General features: G+C 36.7%; 2 pseudogenes; one reads left to right on the top strand and one right to left on the bottom strand.

Annotated features, from left to right (window-relative positions):
* Positions 1-1177: 1177 nt before the first annotated feature.
* On the top strand, positions 1178-3969 carry LOC120151943 (annotated as a pseudogene).
* Positions 3970-4607: 638 nt separating this feature from the next.
* LOC120151967 lies at positions 4608-5637 on the bottom strand (annotated as a pseudogene).
* Between the last annotated feature and the right edge of the window lie 1652 nt (positions 5638-7289).

A 7289-nucleotide genomic window follows, 5' to 3' on the forward strand; every position in this document is an offset into this window, starting at 1 on the left:
AAGGAACACCAATTTCTGACGAAACAACAATTATGGAATAGAGGAACGTTGAACAGTTTAGAAGGGTTCAAAATGCTTAAACAAAGTATTTTTGGGTGTCAGTAACGGTATTGTATGTGTCAGTATCGATATTGTTCTTATACAAGGCAAAAATACATGAGCTAGATCGGTTAGGAATCGATTTCCTCAATAAATTTGTTCCTGGAATCCGATCAAATTGCTCGAGTTCACGTATCCTAATTGATAACGAAATGCCTATGAAAAATATACGTGGATACTCTAGTTTGTTCCAAATGAATTACATGACGGTTTTATATGTTTTGAAATGAGTTTAGTACAAGTATTGAGTTACTGGTTTATGAACCATAGCATGTAGTTGAACTTAGCTGGAGGAGAGCTTTGGACCAAATAATGACAAGTGGACTAAAGGTAGCTCGAAGTAGATGGGAGAGTAGCTGAGGAGCTAAGAATACCGAAGCTAACTAGCTTGAGTTCATCAAGAATACCTCACCTAGTTAGCTATCAGGCGTTGAACGACCTTTGACTTTGACCGGGTATACCTATTCTGAAGTTTTTTGGGGTCCTGAATCCGTTTTTTGGGTCCGTTTCATCAAATTCGAACCCGGTAAGAGTGATTCTTGCCCTTGCTGCTATGAACCAATAGCCTTTGTTTTAAATGGATGTTTATAATGCATGCCTTTTTGTAGGGTGACTTGTTTGAAGAAGTATATTCGGTTCGGGTCTAAACTGGGCGACTCTTGGGTTTGTGATCTGCTAGACCAGGTGTTTATTGGGCCATTGGTTGATTTGAACTTCAACAGGGCCTGAATAAAATTGACAGAATACATCAAGAATAAATACCAAATGTGTTATTCTAAAAATTTGCTTAACTGCCATATCAATAATTTCATTAAGAATTAACGGTCGGTAATTTGATTGAAATTAAATTGAAATTTTATTGATCTAATTGATAAAAGTTTTTGTTTACTAAGCAATATAGAATCAACCCAATAATTTAGTGAGTATAAAGTTAGTTTACCCGAAGAATTATTACAGTTGGCCACACTGGTCCCTTCAATCTTCAACCTTATTCCTCATCACCCAATCCTCACTCTTCATTGATCGGGCCTTTTTTTAATTGCATGTCCGCCTCAATTTTCACAGTGAAACAACCAAAACCCAACTCTCCAATGGCGGTGCAGATGGCTATCCGAGTTTCAGCCACTGCAAGGCTTTCTCTTCCTCCACCTTCTTCTCCTTCAGTAACATCTTCTTCTTCAACCTCAAACAAGCTTCTTTAAGAACCCAATCTAAACCCATATCAACTTCCTCTCTTTATTGGCTCTACTTTTTCTTCCCATGAGGCCAAAGCTATCAGTCTTAGCAAAGAACAGATTGTTCATCTCTCACTGAGGTGAGTAAATCAAGTGGATTACATGATTTCCTCACAACTATGTTGATACCTTTTTTTTTCTTTGAATTACAGGTGGAGAAAACCATTGATCAAGTTCAAGAAGCGGGTTCAAGTGCCTTGGATGTTGCACAGCAGGTGTTTGATGTTGTGGGGAAAGCTCTGAAGCCAGCCATAGATGCAGGGGTTCCTATTGCCAAGAAAGCTGGAGAAGAGGCTTTGAAGGTCGCTTCTCCAGTAATATCCGAGGCATCAAGAAAGCCCAAGAAGCAATTCAAGGAACTGGTCTTGATTCTGAGCCTGTTCTCACTGCTGCTAAGGTTCATTCTAACTGTTCTTTCAATTCTCAAAGCTGCAATGCATGTTTTGAGTATTGTTGATGGGACCAAATGGGTTGAAATATTGTTGGCGGTATACCTTTTCTAGTTCTGGTTTAAAAGAGTTGTAGCCAGTGAGGAAATGACCGTTGGTCATGATATTCTTCGACGAGGAAGTAGAGAAGTAAGTGAAGGTAAGGTGGTTGGTTTCCTTTAGGATGCATTGTCTCTGGATCATACGAGAGATTTGTAGTGGCCCTTATTGTGTGTCAGCTGTAGCTACTTATAGCGTGTATAGGTCGCGTCAATTAGTAGGGACTTTTGTAGGATGTTATATATTGAGGTTCTTCTCTGGAGGTGTTCTCTCTCTGTCTTCCTGAGTTCCCGTGATATCGGAGAGTTAGAGATGCTTTAGGGACCTCCGATGGTTGTCAGGTGCACAGCGTTACAAGTATATTTAAAGAGTTGCATGTAAAGCTGATGTATATAACAGTCACTGTCAACTAATTGAATGTCTGAAAGGCTTTAGCTATTTTTACTGAAGTATCTGTGTTCGATGCAAATTGACGTCTGTAAACCTCATGCAATGATGTTTTTTGTTGCAGACGGCTGCGAAACAGACTACAGAGGTTATCGATGTAGCCAAGCCCCTAGCTTCTTCAACATTCGAAACCATAACATCCGCAGAGCCATTAACAATTGTAGGATCCGCCAGTGCATTATTCGTTGCATACCTCCTCCTTCCTCCCATCTGGTCATTCATCTCCTATAGCCTTCGTGGTTACAAAGGTCATTGCACTTAACTGACTCCTCCTATGAAGTATAGCTTATAGAGCTTCATAGTATGAACCGTGTTCGACGTTCATCCCCATTGCATGCCTGAAATGTGTACAACAATATGATCGTCTAAGAATCTTTCAAACAGATGGAAAACTTTGAAAAATGAACACATCCGTATCTGATGTTCAGTGTTCACCCTAGTAGCATAGATTTGAAAAATGACACACAAAAAGGTTATGGGGTTGTCTATAGCCTTCGTGGTTACAAAGATGGCCATTGTTGTTTTCTGATATGAAGTAGCTTCTTGCTTCATAACATGAAACATAGCTAGGACTTCTAATTTTTCTTGAAATACCGATATCCGAAATTCACGTCTAATGCATAACCGTAATGTTTAGAATATGATCCTCCAAGGTTCCTTCAAATACATGGGAAAAGAAACTTAGTAAATTGAGTATTCTGGTGCATAATTTCTTCAAATTTTAACTACTTTGTTGCTTCTTTAGGTGATCTTACACCAGCTCAAGCCCTTGATTTAATCTCCACGCAAAATTATGTTATGGTTGATATTCGATCAGAGAAGGATAAGGATAGAGATGGTGTCCCTCGCCTTCCCTCGAGTGCTAAGAAGAGGATGATTGCTATTCCGTAAGTAAATATTAGGCTTTCAATGATTGTATTTGGTTTATCCGAGTCTGATGCATATTCGAACATAATTAAGGGGTACAAGCATTTGTTTATGGCAGACACTGCCTAATACTCTGTTAATCGGGATCGGGTATGAGAGTGATATGTATATATCCGATATGGATATGCTAATTTCTTTTAAAGCTTTCATCTTGATAGCCATGTCTTGATTTTCCTCTTTGTTTACGAGAAAAATCATCATCGAAATGCTGTTCAGATTCTTGGAATCATCTGTCAATGATTTCTGTGTTTCAGTTTGGAAGAGTTGCCAAGCAAGTTAAGAAGCTTAGTGAGAAACACAAAGAAAGTCGAAGCTGAATTGTAGCATTGAAGATTTCATATCTCAAGAAAATCAGCAAAGGTTCAAACATTGTGATCATGGATTCGTAAGTTATTTTTCCATCCCTATCTCATCCTCCATTCTAATTAAATCTGTCAATTCTGACCTCAACTTAAAACTGTGATGGATTTGAACCAAAACTTGAGTCGAACTCGATGCTGAAACCACTGACATTTTTTCTTTTTTTGAACCTGGAATGCTCAGCTACTGTGATTCAGCAAAAACAGTGGCGAGAACATTAACGAGTCTCGGTTTCAACAACTGTTTGTGGTGGCCGACGGGTTCTCGGGAAGCAAAGGGTGGTTACAGAGTCGACTGGGAACTGATACGTACAACTTTTCGGCAGTGGAGCTTTTGTCTCCATCGACGGTTTTTCCAACGGCCGCTAAGCGTTTCGGTACGACCAGCACCAAGTCCTCCCTGGTGCAGAGTAGCTTTTTTTTTTTCCCCTTGTTTTCTTTTTCTGGTCCGAATCGTGGAAGTCACTGAATCATGTAATTCTTTCATTAATGTACTAGATCCTCTTTCTTCTCATCTTTACTAAACATGGCTAGAATCCAACTTTTGCATGAGCTCCAGCAACCCGGGTCCGAGGTCGTCGAACCAGATTTTGATACTTCCCAGAATGGCACATGATCGTATTCCATTTTTATAAATCACGCAATGTCATTGAGGCGACACTTTCTACTCTTTAATCGAGTTATGGTTTATCTATAAACGCATGAGTTACATATATTAACCATCAGTTTGTTACATCAATATGTGATTCTTGGTTGGTAATCAAAGCATACAAATTATATAAATAATTTTACATTTACTTAATTAAGATAATATATAAGTTCACAAGTGAAATTAGTTTATAAACAAAATTAAGATTAGTTCATCTTAAGTCTAATATATATAAATATATTTACTTATTTAGATTACCAACCAACGTAAATCGTATTCAATATTATAAATAGTTTTAATATAACTTAAATGAATTAAATAGTTAGATAACCAATAAATTGATATTTGTTTTTAATTTTTTTGCATGAAATTAAAACTAATTATAATTAAATAAAAATAGAATTTATTGGTAAAATATACACATACTTTTATTTCCTAATTTAAACTGTTGGTAAAGACTGTTGTGACGGAGTTGGTTATGCAACACCATCGGGTGCCGGGTTTTTCCGTCGCCTGACGCAGCAACTGAAGTTGAAGACGATGAAGATACGAGGATGCCTAGGTTAACGAATGCCAAAAAAAACCTCCATGTTTCCGAAGGTCGTCTAAAAATCCGCCCTTGCATGACTTGCAATCGAAGCAAAGCTTGTTCTTGTCGTTGCTCCAAGTGAGGCAGTCGCTATCGGGACGTCGGGTCCCGACTTCGGCATCTCCCAAAACGTCGAGTTTTTGTATTCGAATTTGCAGTAAATGGGCGGCTTGCAACATCCGGACTGGAAAAAAAAAAACTGAGGTGATGTATAATTTTACGAATAAAATGATTACTTTTAAATTATTGTAACAACAACGTGTCAATTGAGATACGATCGAATGTCTGTTGCTAAATTACATCAAATTATTTAATCATGAAATAATAAATGAACAATTAAAAAATCTTACTTGTATCATTGAAAACTTGTGCTTCACGAAACCTAAGAGATGTTTGTCGCTATGGAGGGTTTTGCAAATATGGGAATCGCTCAAGCAACTCCGAGCCTCTTCCCAATGCCCGTTATCCACAAAGTTATTTTTCAACCAATTCGAATAATCTTTGACTCGAAATCCGACTCCGATCCCGATGACCTTCTTAGACAACGCCTTGTTCGAGATGATCAAGGCGAAGAAGGTCACAAAAACAAAGCCAATATGATAAAGATCAATAGAATCGAGTAAACGTCAAGAAAATGCTGGTGTTTTCAAAGCAAGAGCTGAGGAAGGCGAACACCGATACAATGATGAAAATGAGGCCGATTATCAACAAAGGGTTTCGAACGGAGCTCTGGCAGGCAGTGCCCACCGCTGGCTGAAGTAGATGGAGACCGCATGGCGGATAGGCCTAGAACGAGGGGAATAACGTTTATACAATTGAAAATGGCGTTACGAACGCGAACCATTATTCCCCTTGTTGAAGATTATTTCTCGTTTTTGCCATTCTTGGAACTATTCTTTGCTTCATTTGTGAAGATTTTAAGGAGTAAAATAATTGCAGGTAAGTAGTTTCCGTTCTTCTTGTTGTTACTAAATAAGACATTCTTTTTAACTAACATAAACAAAATACGAATATATCTCGTGTTAATACATTTTTTTTAATAACCACGGTGTTGATTTATTATCGATTAATCAAGATCGAATATTGCAGAGGTGAGAGTGACCCTCCTAACTCAGTTTGCTCCATCTGTAAACACTGGGATTCAAACCTCTAACCTTACTTAAGAGATCTAATACTTTATTCTACTAGAAAAATATAAAATTACATGGACAAAATTTAGAAACCTGAATTTGAAAATAAAAATAATATGTATGTAATTCAAGTTGGTTAATGATTTTATCTCTACAAAATCTTATTCGAAAAAAATTTACTATTAATATTCTTCCGTACAATAGATATGAATAATAATCTAACTACACGCTAGTGTAGACGCTCTTCATACAATATTATTCAAAAAATTTCCCCTTACATAATCTCTATTGGTTGTCTAACACTTGCTATAATTTATAAACACAGCCTTCAAAACTCTAAGTAGCATAACTAAAATGTTTCTCAATTAAACTAATATTAAAGAAACAATAAAATTTTCTCTTAAAATAATTGTCGTCATTGTTTTTCGCCCGGGTGGGAGAAAACTACCAATACGACTTAGGGGTTTTCTTTGAAAATGTTTTGAAATATTAGGAGTCGCCACCAATCATTTTAAGGTGCGATCGGACATTATAAAATCATATAATTTTAATAAACATTCCATTTTATCAAAACACCAAGTTTAGGGTCTATGAAAACCAAAAAAGGGATTCGAGAGTCAGTTATGCATGGGAAGGATTAACACCCCCACAACGCCAAAAATCGTACCTAGTTGATTACCCTATATTTAATTATGAGTTCGAACTTTATTTAATCGAAAATTCACTATGGATGTACAGTTGAAAGGATGTTCGTTTATTTAAGCCAATAGTGTTTGCCCCTTACATGAATGCGAGAGATCAACTATTATGCCTAATAACTAGATGTTGCCTTGATTTTAAGAATCATGATGTCGTCTTGAAAAGGATGTTGACCTATTTCGGGATCAAACAGTAGTCACCCCCTGAGCATACTTGCGGGAGATACTATTGACTCCCTAATAAGTGAACATGCCTTAGGTTTTAAAAATGTGCGCAACCAATCAATCGAATAAAACCTAATTTCACTAGGTGAATTCATTAAGGTTTCTCCTGACCTAAAGTGTTAAATTATGAAATTAAGGAACCTAGAGGACTAAACTTGAAAATGAGTCTCTAATATTAACCCTAGCTGATTTTTCAACCAATTATTGGATCGGATAATTGATTTGAGCAATCAGACATTTGTTTCCGAAAACTCAAACCAAATATTCTCTAATTAAAGGACTAAACTTGAAAATAGTCTCTAAATTAAACCTGAGGTGTAGGCTCTAATTGTTAACCAAATTAATTATGTTAATTTAAAATTCTAATTAAAAATTTAAGAACTAAAATGCAAGGAATTAAATCCAAAGACTTAAATGTAAAATCTAAGGTTTAGGAACCTAAG

Source organism: Hibiscus syriacus, unplaced genomic scaffold (genome assembly GCF_006381635.1).
Source record: "Hibiscus syriacus cultivar Baekdansim isolate YM2019G1 unplaced genomic scaffold, ASM638163v2 tig00111071_pilon, whole genome shotgun sequence".
Taxonomy (NCBI): domain Eukaryota; kingdom Viridiplantae; phylum Streptophyta; class Magnoliopsida; order Malvales; family Malvaceae; genus Hibiscus; species Hibiscus syriacus.